Source organism: Canis lupus, chromosome 11, assembly GCF_048164855.1.
Source record: "Canis lupus baileyi chromosome 11, mCanLup2.hap1, whole genome shotgun sequence".
Classification (NCBI taxonomy): Eukaryota; Metazoa; Chordata; class Mammalia; order Carnivora; family Canidae; genus Canis; species Canis lupus.
Genome location: NC_132848.1, coordinates 35,566,109 through 35,579,344, shown reverse-complemented (window position 1 = coordinate 35,579,344; position 13,236 = coordinate 35,566,109). Strand labels below are relative to the sequence as shown.

The window sequence follows — 13,236 nt, the reverse complement described above, 5'->3', positions numbered from 1 at the left end:
ATTCTGCTAATCCTCTGTGCTGGAATACTACTGTTTCCTCAGCCTGGGTCTCTAACATTAAGACTAAACACTACTCACCCTTAACCCAATTTCTATCCTCTTTTCCCTTACCTTTTCCCCACCCTAGCTCAGACCTGACACTTGGCAATTCTCTCAATATGAATCCTTTTTGGTCTTCAAGGGTCGAATCCTATCTCATTTCCTCCAGGCAGCCTTCCTTGACTTCTCTAGCCCCAAAGCACCAAGAACTCACAAAATGTGACACCTTCTAGAAAAATCCCCTGCACCAGTGCTTTCTTTTCTTCTTCTCTGCCTCCTTGCTTGAGATAGCTAACATGTGTTAATGACCTATTATGTGCTAGGTACTACGCTAAATGATTTTTACATTATTTTATTTAATCTTCATACCAAGGCCACATTGTCCTTTCCATTTCACAAATAAGCAAATCAAGGTTCATTGAGATTCAACACCTCACTCAAGCATCCCAGTTGTCTACAGAGCTTATAGGCAATATTCTCTCTTATAACATTTTACTGTATCCCAGATCCTTTGGGTGCAAGTAAAAGAGTCATTTCCAAGAAAAATTCACACACATACTGACCCATAAATCTGTATTCACTTTTTTTCTCTCTCTACTGTCATCCCTTAAAGTCCTGGGTCCTGTCTCAGTCAGGTCTTGTGTCTGCTCAGAACAATAACTCCAATATATATGCCGATTGGCTGAGCTAAAGAAATTTGGTGTTCCCATGGTGAGGCTGATTAAAAACAAACAAGTAGTGGGTCAACAGTTTGAGGTTATTTGCAAAAGTGAAATATACCTAATCAGGCCCAGCAATTGTGGCCAAAACTCTAATCAAGAATGCAAGGTTCCGTGGAGCCTCATACCCTGTGCTCATGATGCACACTACCCCCCACACCCTCTCTTGGTTCTATTATATAAATGGAGGCAAACTTCTTAACTTCTCTAAACATCTGAGAGGAGAAATGTGAACTGATTTTTCATGCAGTAGATGAGGCCAGGACAACCAAAACTGAAAGGAGGATTTTGCAAACATGGAGAAGTTTATTAGTCTGGGCAGAAAGTCAAAGTCATCTAATTTTTCTGCAGATATGTTCTGTGCCTCATTCTTGCCCTCTTGGGCTCTGGAGCACACTGACCTCTGCAGTGGGTGAAGAGTCATTAATTGAATTTTGTGTGATGGAGATTGCAGCTCCTGGTTCTTTCTGCACTGGTCATGTTTTGGGGATATCATAGCCTCATTGCCCCCAAAATATAGCCACTGCCCTCCACTTGCCCTCTTCCTATCCAAAAATGTATATGCATGGATGGCTGAGGAGCTGTGGCACCTTACAAATGATCCATTCAGACTGTCAAGCATCTTTTGTTTGGAAGGAAAGGAGATGTGACAAATGTAAACACTGGAGGATGGGACCTGCTGCAGAGGACGGATGCCATGTCAAGCCTGATAAAAGCTGATGATGCATTCTTTCACTGTGAGTCAGCTGCCTGCTCTCTCCCTCCAGGTCCCCTCAGCCCCCTTTTGCTCTACTGTGATATTTTCTTTCATTTGGACCCCTTAGGCAAGGGGACCCAATGAAAGCAAGGTTCTGATTAGTCTAAAACTGCCTACCTTATATTTTTATTTTCACCCATGTTTCTAGTTTGATGCCAGACCGCAGGATACAGATACAGATCAAATTAGATGAGGGCCTCTCATTTCCTAGAACACGAGGCAAAGAGTATTCCTTTCTGTCACCCAGAGTGGAAGGACCATCTGGTTCAAATGCTAATGGAGGCCATGCCTTCAGTTACGGAGGTCCCGGTTTCATAACATTTCCTGAGGCAGAGGTGCATGTTGGAAAGCCTGGGGAACAGTCAAAGGAAAAGAGTGGCCCCTGGCAAGTTGTGAAAACCAAATCAGCATCTTACTCTGACTCTATCCCTGAGACATGACTAAATGAGCTCCTCGCACATTGAAAATTGCATTAAAGTTGGACACGGCTGGCTGGGGATGATGCCACTTCAAGTGGCCATCCAGGTGTAGGATATCAGTTGCTAGCTCTGGCTATGTTAAGACATCTGATGTCATCTTCATTTGTACAACTCTTGCCTCAGATAAGCCACAGTATAAAGTAGTGGTTAAGAGAACAGGTGTTGGAGTCAGATGGATTTTGGCCCAACTTCCAGATTTGTCTTTTCACTCTTAGTCAAGATTGCATTTGGTTGCAGTCAAGAGGAGAGTTGACCAGTGAATAACTGGGGTGTTATTAATCTCACACAACCAGAAGTACCGGGATAGGTAGGCCAGGGCCATCACAGTGGCTCAGGGATTCCATTTCATTGGGCCAGCTCCTTCCAACTTCCTGTCCTACATCCTTAGGGGGTTGTTGTGGGACAAAAATATAACCTCAAAGAGCTCCATGGAATGTGGTTTATTTTCAGGAAAAGATACAATGATGGTGAGATAAACAAGCAAAATCCCTGAGTGTATCTCAGGTTCCCAGGAGAGATGCTGTGCTCAGTTTCAGCTAGAACCTCCCTAAGCATGTTCCAAAGCAGAGGCTGCATAGATCCAGCACCTCCAAAACCCTCTCCTGGGTCTTGTCAACCAGCAAGCACATATGAGGCAACATAACTGATGTCGTTTGTTCTCTTGTCAGGCTCACTTATTTAAGCATGATTCAACTCTGAGCCGACTTTCTAGACTTGACTTTATAACATTTTTACTACTGCACAGCCATGAACCTGAGCCAGCGTGGTGATAGATGAGGGCCAGAAGGAGGGCAGTGTGGTGGGCTTAGAGATGAAAGAATCTGTGAGTGAGACACTCTTTCCGGATGGAGAGTGATTGGATGTGGAGGGATCCAAGTTGACTCTGGGTTCTTTAATTGGAGGAGCTTCGGGAGGATGGTAAGGACATGAATAGGAAAGGGAAAGTCAACAGGAGGAGTCTGTTCAGGACAGAAACCAGGAAGTTCAATTTGGGACACACAGAATTTCTGGGGTTATACAAAAGCCTTATCCAGGGGGAGATACTCAAGCCGCAATTGGAAATCCAGGCCTGGAGTTTAAAAGCGAGGTCAGTAGAGTTAAAATACAGGAACTGTTTAATGATATTAATAAGAGAATATAGATATTTTTAAGTTTTGGTCTGAAATGGTGGGTTACTTTCCTATTGGTTATGGGCATCCATCCTGTGACAGAATCCACAAGCTGAATAAAATGAAGTCTGCAATTATCTGGTGAATATGATCTTAGTGGAGAGCCTGTTGAAGGGAAAAACACAAGCCTCTGATTCCCCATAACTGCAGGAAAAGTGGGGAAGGGTGGGCATTTCTGAGTTCACAGAAATAAATAATTCCTGTGTTATATAAGTTTTACAGGCTTTTTCACACATCAGCTCATTCAAGGTTCACAAGAACCCTGTGAAGAAAGCAAGGGAGAGCTTTTGTTGATAAGCGAGGAAAGAGAGATGCAGGCAAAGCCCATGATGTGTCCAGACTTGAATGGCTGGATACCAGAGCTCACACCAGCTGGCCCAGTGTAATTCCACTAGGCCTGATAACTTCTCCGTTTTGGAAGGTGCTCAAATATGACTACTTAAAAATACTTTACAGTACCACCTCCACTCTTTGATGACTTTGTAGTGAATTAGGTAAATGATTCTTAAACATCAGTTCACTTAGGGAACTTGTAAAATACAGATTTTTAAGGCTTACCCTAAAAGATTCCCCTTCAATGCATGTAATAGTCAGTGTTCTTCAGAGAAACAGAACCAATGGGTTATCTATCTATCTATCTATCTATCTATCTATCTATCTATCTATCATCTATCATACAGAGAGGTAGAGAGAGATTTATTGGCACATATAGATACAGATACAACTGTATTATGAGGAATTGGCTACATAATTATGGAAGCAAAGTAGTCCCATAATCACCATCTACAAGCTGGAGACCCGGGAAGCTAGTGGTGTAGTTTTGGTCCAAGTCCAATGGCCAGAGAACCAGGGGTGCCAATGGTATAAGTCCTAGTCTGAGGCTTGGAAGAAATTGATGTCCTAGCTCAGAGGGATGCTCTAGTCAGACAACAAAAGAGAATCCCCCCATCCTCTGCCTTTTTGTTCTGTTCAGTTCCTCCATGGATTGGATGATGCCCACACACCCTGAGGAGGACAAACTGCTTTACTCAGTCTGCTGATTCAAATGTTAATCTCTTCTAGAAATAACTTCACAGACCCACTCAGAAATAATACTTTGGGCTTCCCATGGCTCAGTCAAGTTGATGTATAATATTCACCACCACAGTATGTCTGCTTAGATTCCAGGAATCTGCATTTTTGCAAACATCTCAAATGAGTCTGATGTGGATAGTTCACCCTCCGTGTTTTGAGAATCACAGAAACGAAGGGGACTAGAGGTGGGGGAAGGATGTCTTAGTCCTCGTTCCCTTCCCACTACTCTCCCTTTCTCTAGATGAGAGGGAGTCATTCCTCTGATTAGTCAGATTCCAGGACATAGACCAGACTATATTTACTAATAGATATGATCATTATACTTTAAAATGTCAGGTAGTTGTATTTATTATCATCTTTTCTATTTTTTGCTGCTTCTTTAGTGGGATATCACTAAGCTGAGCCAAGATCCCTCAATGTTTGATTACTTTATCCTGTCTTTTGCTTTCTTTGCATGCTTTCTTAAATGTTGGCATGGAAACTCTGGTCCCCTGGATGGTATGGTCCATCCAGAAGGTGATAATACCCAAGAGTTGTAGTTCGGAGGTAAAGTCATTGTAGGTAATCAGACTAGTTTGTAAGCTTCTCTTTGTCTTAACCAGAGCACCACATAAGATATACCAGATACTGGTCCCAATAAAAAATTTTTTTTTTTACCTTATATGCATTTGGTTTTGTTTTCTGTCCATAGTATCTTCAGGATTAATAGCTAACATTTACTGAGTGCATACTATGTGCCAAACAGTGAGTGCTTTGCCTAAGTAACTCATTTTGTTTTCATAATTATTATTCCATTTTTTTTTCCAGATGAAAAAATTGCCCAAGGTTTCCTCACTGGGGAGTGAGCAAGATTTGAACCTTGGGTACCTGCCTTTAACTGCACATACCTTGTCATTCCCATTCACCTCTTTCCCACTATACGTTATTGCCTTAAGGAACTGTCTGGGGGAGGGGATGGGTAATTAGGTAGAATGTTAGAATCCTAGGTTCTCTGAACATATACCATATTCAAAACTCTACCTTGAACCCCTAGGAGAGGCCAATTCAAAGGCAAAAAGAGGAATATGAAGCCATTATTTGTGTGACTAGAATCAAAACTCTTTTTGAGTTGCATTAGCTAGACAGGTTTTTTTCAATAGCTTGCTGACTCTTCTGAATGGGCACTTAACTCTGGCCTCTCTTAGCTGCTGTTGAAATTTCTATAACCTCAGTGGCTCTGGAATCAACAGATGACGAAACTTTTTAGCAGATCCACTTTCTTTGAGCCAGTTGACAAATACAGGGCTGGTATTCCCTATCTTAGAACAAACTATTAATCAAAAAGAAAGGCAACAACCATAAATCGACGTGAATTGGGTACTATCGTCCCCGAATGACTTTGCCCTGCCAAAAGTGTTCTTGGCTTGATAACATTGGTCGGCACTGGCCCTAGCCCAGCGGTTTTCAGTTTTTCTTTATGGAGTCAAATAGACTAAACTCAGCACTTTCTCAGTCTCTCAAATAAGTGTACTGACATCATTTGGAAATTATAAGAATCCACATATCAGGCCAAATTCCACCCTGGGTTCAACATCCGCTCCCCCCACCCCCGAGATCAACCCCCAGGAGTATGGTTAAGTGAGGGTAGAACTTGGCCGGAAGCTTGTTATTTCTGCAGTTTTAATTACACATACCTCATCCATTTGACCAAATTAGGAGCGAAGGTTCATGGAGGGAACCTTCGCCTATTGGCTTGCTTCAATGTCTGGTTCTTCAAGTACCTAACTTGGGAATTCCAGGAAAATAGTCAAGAATTGACATTTTACATTTTTAGGGCTGGAAAGAACTTGGCTCATTAGTATCTAATCCAAACCCCATGGTTTTATAGACCAAAAAAACAAAAACAAAAACAGAAAAAGCCCCTGAGATTTAGAAAGGAAAAGTGCTCAAGGTCATATGAAAAGTATGGTGAGCCAGGACAAAGAAAGAATGAAAGAAAGAAAAAAAGAAAGAAAGAAAGAAAAAAAAAAGCCAGGAATCTGTCTCTCTTGTTTAGTATGCTTTCCACACACCCAGCTAGAAAGGGTGATTTATCGCAGAAGTTTGCTTCTGCTGTATTCAGTAGTGGGAAGGACCGAGGGCCAGAGAAAGGTAAGAGTAAATCCAAATTCAAACTTCCTTCTCATGTGTACTTAGTTTCTTAACATATCTGGGTCTTAGTTTTCCTATTTATAAAATGGAGAAGACTAATCTTCCTAAGGAGTTTGTGACAATTAGGTAAAATGATAGTGCCTAGGCAAGTAGCTATTTGGCCCCTTTCTTGGGGCTCCTGGGTTATAAATGACAGAATCTCAAACTGGCTTGAGCATAAATGGGAATTTGTTAAGCTACCTGTATGATTTTTAAAAGATTTTATTATTTATTTATTCATTCATTCATTCATTCATTCATTCATGCAAGACACAGAGTGAGGCAGAGATACAGGATCCCTGCGGGTAGCCCGATGTGGGACTGGATCCCAGGACCCTGGGATCACGACCCGGGCCAGAGACACGCTCAACCACTCAGCTACCCATGTGTCCCTACTTGTATAATTTTAAGTGGATTTTGGTTCAAGAGAGACTGGTTCTATAAGCCTACGAGTTATCATTAGAAATTATAGTTTTCTTTCGCATAAGTGACACTCTCAGGCCAGCTCTGTGTTGGCATGATGAATGGTTATCAGGAACTCTGGGTTTCTATTTTACAAGGTTCCAGTGCAGAAAAGGAAAAACTTTTCTTTCCCAATATTTTTTATTGAGGCCCCATAATGAAGTCACACTGGCCTCACTGTGATAAAATATAGAATAGCACAAATCAAGTACAAAACGATTCATCGCATGACCTTGAGGAGCGTACCACTGAACTCAAGTTCTGTAAAATGAGCATAAGAATTGTGTTTATTTTTCAGGGTAATTGTGAGCGTTAAAAGTCATAACATATTTTGAGTTATTTGGCACACATCACAAATTATGTTACAAAATGTTTAGTTTATGAAGAAATTTTTGCATTTATTTGCTACCACCCAGTTCCAAGCCCCAATATGCACATGTCTGTACCTGTGCTCACACACGCGCGCGCGCGCACACACACACACACACACACACAGAGTCATGGAACCGCTAATGTAATAGAAGCTAGGGCTAAAGACATATATACTGTGATCACACTGGGCCAGAACCTGAAGCTATTTTGTAACCTCCAGTGATTTAGGTTATCTTGCTATTGGTGCATTGCCTGCCGCTGCCACCATGGCACACACATCCACACACATGTAAAATGTGAACTATTGCTAATATATGAGAAACCAAGCAGGTAAAACACTTGGGTCCCTGTGTGGTGCATAGTTGTGATTCTCACACAGAAGTTAGCCTATTTGCCATGAGGCCAACCCAACTGTTAATTGTGTGATGAAGAAAGTGAGAAAGGGGCTTTGAAATAGTGATGGGCACAAGCAGTGATGAGCACTGGGTGTTATATGCAACTGATAAATTATTGAACACTACATCTGAAACTAATGATGTACTCTATGTTGGCTAATTGAATTCAAACAAAAAAAGGAAAATAGCAATGATCTGACTTCTGACTCTGGTCACAATGCACTAATGGGTACTGAATTTACTTTCTTTCTTTTTTTTTTTTTTTTGTTCGGGATTTACTTTCTCTTGTGGAAAATTCAATACTGTGAAATGTCAGTATGTGTCAGTGGGCAGCTGGCAACTCAGGACAGTGATTCCTGAGAGAAGAGAAATCAATGATTGCCCCAGATTCCTGCCTGGAGAAAGGTTCCAGGAGGTGTTATATGGAGGAGGAGGCACTGACACAGAGCCCGGGAGCTTCTTTGAGTTGAAGTTGTGGCTCAGGGAGGCCAATACAGATGGAATTCTGAACTGAGCACTGCATAGCTTGGATCTGCTCCTTCTTTTTCTTCTCTTCTAGTTTTCCTAAGATGGTAGCTTAGGTCATTGATTTTCAGATATTTCTTCTTTTCTAATGCAGGTATGCAGTGCTATAAATATTTTTCTAAGCACTGTTTTCATCTCACAAATTTTGATAAGTTGTATTTTTATTTAGTTCAAAATATTTTAAAATTCTCTTGACGGGCAGCCCTGGGTGGCTCAGCAGTTTAGCACTGCCTTCAGCCCAGGGCCTGATCCTGGAGACCTGGGATCGAGTCCCGTGTCGGGCTCCCTGCATGGAGCCTGCTTCTCCTTCTGCCTTGTGTCTCTGCCTCTGTGTGTGTGTGTGTGTGTCTCATGAATGAGTAAATAAAAATCTTTAAAAAAATTTAAAAAATAAAATAGAATTCTCTTGAGATTTCTTCTTTCATTTATGTATTGTTTATGAGTTTGTTCTATTTACTTATTTTCCAGTGGACATTATATTTTATTGTATGAATGTCAAATGTTTCACAGTATTTAATAACTATATTTTATGTATTTTGTAAAATAAGCACTATTTGAAAGTATACTGGAATTTGTAACAGAAGTAATACAAAGAATAGATGCTTGAAATACACCTGGTAGGAAACTTATTCCCAATTATATCATCCAATCCTTTGGATAAGAAATGTTTCTAGTGTTATGGATAAACTTGATCTTCTTTGAAATGTGTTGTCCACCACTTTTCTGTTTCAGTCTTAGTAGCTATAAGTAGTTATTGAAGATGTCCTCATCTAGATTCCCATCAATAAGAGCCAATTGATTCGTTCTCTCAGTATCTTCTTTCCAGCTCTCCTCCAGATCATAGAGCTCATGGGCACCTTGGACAATCATTGGTTTTGGTTTGTCTTTGATCAACACCTGCCCCTTGAGTTGCTTGACCTGCATGCAGTCATTGTCCTTGCTTCTCACATTCTTCACCCACAGAAGATTCTGAATAAATCCATTTAGACTTTCTTCCTTCACATCGCTTGGTTCTAAAATGTGATGTTGATGATGCTCTGATCAGCGCAAGGCTGTGTGGTTGGTAAGTGTTGAAGTTTTTCTGCAAATATATTCCAGAGAGACTGTCAAAGACATGAAGAGCTAGTATATTAGAGAGATCAGCTCTTGATCCTTGTGTTTCTAAAAATTTTCCCAGTCCATTTATTGATCTAATGGTGATTCTTAATTTGTTTAAATCCTCTTGTGAAACCCAATCTGTTTTATTAATGATAATGGTATCTGCTGAAGCAGTTTGCCTAGAAGCCTCCTGGATAAGACCATCGAGTTTTTCTACTGCTAAATGTTTTAATCCATATTTTGTATCCACAAGAGTTCTGATACTAATAAGAGAAATATTAATCCCTAATTCAGCATCAACCCCAAAACAAAGATGCTACAGCACCAGCATCTGCTAATCCAGTGGTCTTTAATGGTATGTCATCAAATTTTCCCTTCTTCTGCATCACATTCTCGTTAGCTCCAGGGCCACTATCCTATTCAGTAGAATAGCAGAGGCAATCATTTCTAAGTTCCAACTATTTTTGGTAGAGAACTTCACTTTGGCTGACAGATAAGGATTTCTCCACTGTACTTTCTCCCCCAAATTTGTTTGAAATAACTACTACTCTTTTCTTATGTTGCTCCATCAAGATATTTTTCAGAAGTATTGGTGCACCTAGCCCCTTAATACCTAGTGATAATTGTGACTAGGATCTTGGTACCAGGACCAGACTTTTCCTCCTCCTCTCCTTCCCTCATCTCAATGGGGATCAATTCAGGACAGTCCTCCTCTGTCTGCTCCTCTTCCTCATCCACAGCTCTGACATCCTGACCAGCTGCACAGCATGCCTCTCCCTCAGCTCAAGAGCTGGGACCCCCATGTGTTATTTACAAGTGTATTGCTTAATTGCCAAGTATTTGGGGGATTTTTCCAGCTATATTTTGTTACCGATTTCTAGTTTAATCTCACTGGGGTCTGAGAGCAGACATTGTATGATTTCGATTACACTATCTTTGTTAAGGTGTGTTTTATGGCCCAGAGTGTGGTCCATGTGGGTGAATGTTCCATGTGAGCTTAAGGATTAACTACTGGCACTGTTGAGTTCAACTATATCTTTACTGATTTCTGCCTGCCACAGCTGTCTATTTCTGATAGAAGGGTGTTAAAGTCTCTAACTCTAATGGCTTCTTCTATTTCTCTTTGCAGTTGTATCAATTTTTGCCTCGTGTTGTTAGGTGCATACATATTCAGGATTGTTAATTCTTCTTAGATAATTGGCCCCTTGATCATTATACAGTGGTTTTCTTTATCCTTGATTAAGTAAGAGAGGAGAGGACAATGGGTAAAGTTAAGAATATTACTCTGTTGGGAGTTTCATCATGGAGAATAACAACCCTGCTTTCTCACCAAGAATCAGGGTTTCTTAGAAACTATCACAGAAACTCTGTGTTGCATTGATGGCACTTGTGCCCATGGCTGAGTGCCTTTGAGCTAAAGCACCATCTAGAAAGTGGCAGATCCCCTGTTAATGACACAGTTACTCAGAAGACTATTTTAAGGAAAAAATTATTGAGTGTTGTAACTGTCTCAGGAATAACCTTCAAACAGCACATTCTGGGCTGCCTGAGGGAAGATCATGGTCAGGAGTGTTGCTTTGAGAAGATGAATGAAGGGAAAGGGACTAATATGAGTTTAAGGCCCATTATGAATCAGGCACTATGACAGGTGCTTTGACATATATTTCCACCCAATAATATAACAATATTTATTCACTGCTTGCCATTTTCCAGTTATCTCTTTAAACCTTCAAAACAGGGCAGCCCGGGTGGCTCAGTGGTTTAGCATCACCTTCAGTCCAGGGCATGATCCTGGAGACCTGAGATGGAACCTCACATCAGGCTCTCCGCATGGAGCCTGCTTCTCCCTCTGCCTGTGTCTCTGCCTCTCTTTCTCTCCGTGTCTCTCATGAATAAATAAATAAAATCTTTAAAAAAAAAATAAACCTTCAAAACATGCTGATGAATTGGGTCAGTGAGTGTAGAATATGGGTTAAAACCATGGGCCAGACTGCCTGCCTGTATTTTGATTCTGGCTCCTCCCCTGATATGTTACCTTGGGTGAATTATTTACCTTCATGTGATTCAGTGTCCTCATTTGTGAAATGAAGACAGTGGGAGCTCCTCCTTGTAGCTTCTTCACATGGTGGCAGATACAAAGAGCTCTGTCATCTGTAGGCTATGATTTACCATTATTAGCCATATTATAGGTCAGGAAACTAAAGCTTGAAGAGCTGTGTCTGGGGTCACACATCCAGGAATTTGTCACTTTGGGATGGAAGGGTAAGCAATGAAAGGAAATTTGACTTGGATGAGGAAATGCAGCAGAGAGTGCATTGAAGTGTGTGGTGAGGAGAAGATGGTTGAGGACAGCCTGTGGGGAGCTTAGATATTGTAAGCAAGTGTGGTGGAGAAAGAGTTTTCCCAAAACGAATTTTTTCCTAATTTGTTTTTCTACAGAAGCATCCCTACAGATTGCTTTTTTACTGGCAAACATTCAGGATGTGTTCTCCTGGGAAGATAAATGGAGAAGTTCCCCTCCCCCGCCAAGCATACATGATGAGTCATGGCCTATTTTAGGTCAGGTTTAAGAGGATAACCTGGTGAAATTCCAAGGCTGTTGGTGGGAAGAGCTTTCCTTTTTGCCTTCCTTATAGAGCTAGTCTTTGTCAACAGAGCTTCCCAGACAGGAAGAGGAAACTGGGTTCCAGTAAAAACAAGTCACTTGAGGAAAGACAGGAAGGAAGTTGTGAGTGTTCGGGGCTACTAGCTTTGATTTTGGATGGTCTTTTAGTCCCTTCCCAGTGGCCAAAGAACTTTATCAACACTTTAGAATAAAGCTGAGAAAGACCCTGTGGGCTTCTAGAACCTCACCTTTGATGCCCTGGCTGGGGGATCCGATTTTGCCTGAAGCCCCCCATGCTGGCTATTCCTACCAGCTGAGGAATTTTAAACTCTTTCTGATGTCTGGGTCCTATACGATGTTTAATTTTTTCCAAGTCTTCTGTGGCTGTTGTCTCTAGGATCCACAACAACCATGCTGAGGTGGGCAGGACAGGAGGGATTATTCCTATTTTGCAGATGAGAAAACAGTTTCTAGGAGAATATGTTTCATTCTTGAGGTCACTTAGCTGATAAGTGATAGCACTGAAGCTGAACTCAGAGCTTCATAAAGAGCCATCATGCTAAGTGAAATAACAGGAGAAAGACAATTATCATATGATTGCACTCATATGTGGAATATAAGAAATAGCACAGAGGGCGATAAGGGAAGGAGGGGAAAGTGAATGTGAAGAAATCAGAGAGGGAGACAAACCATGAGTGACTCCTAACTGAGAAACGAACTGAGGGTTGCTGGCAGTAGGGGGGAGGGGTCACTGGGTGATGAGCATTAAGGAGGGCACGCGATGGGGTGAGCACTGGGTGTTACATGCTACTGATGAATTACTGAAAACTACACCTGAAACTAATAATATGTTGGCTAATTGAATTTAAAAAAGGAGCCTGTTGAACTAGGGTGGCATCAGGTATTTGTGGAGAGGGAGCCGGTACCACCACGGGGAGTGGCTGGTCTCTGAGGGGTGTGAACACGGGGGCACAGTTTTCTGCACCTTTACATCCTGCTGCCTGGCTCTGTGCCGGCCTGCTGCAGGATGTCTCAGATAGTTGTTGAAATGTGTTAAAAGAAACCACCAGAAGTCAGGATTGGCTTGGCACTTGGGGGAGCTGAGCAAGAGTCCTGGCTGGGGAGGGTCCAGGGGATGGACATGCAGGTCTGATGCACTTACAGCTTTAATTACAGCTTCAAAGAGAGACTGCCTGGGGCACTTGCTGGTCAACTGTCCAGTGCAACAGCAATACATGGTGTTGCTCTGCCCTGTTCTGGTCAGAAAAGAAGGGCTTGGAACCAGGAAGCAGAATGAGATGCCTTTCTCTGTCTCCATGTTGCCCTGACATGCTGTCAAACAGCAACCTTTCAGGACCCCTCTTTATCTTTCA

At 41.7% G+C, this 13,236-nt stretch overlaps 2 pseudogenes; both read right to left on the bottom strand.

Annotated features, from left to right (window-relative positions):
* Positions 1 to 8,836: 8,836 nt before the first annotated feature.
* On the bottom strand, positions 8,837 to 9,644 carry LOC140642197 (zinc-regulated GTPase metalloprotein activator 1C pseudogene; annotated as a pseudogene).
* A 30-nt stretch (positions 9,645 to 9,674) lies between these two features.
* On the bottom strand, positions 9,675 to 10,232 carry LOC140642196 (zinc-regulated GTPase metalloprotein activator 1A pseudogene; annotated as a pseudogene).
* Positions 10,233 to 13,236: the final 3,004 nt, after the last annotated feature.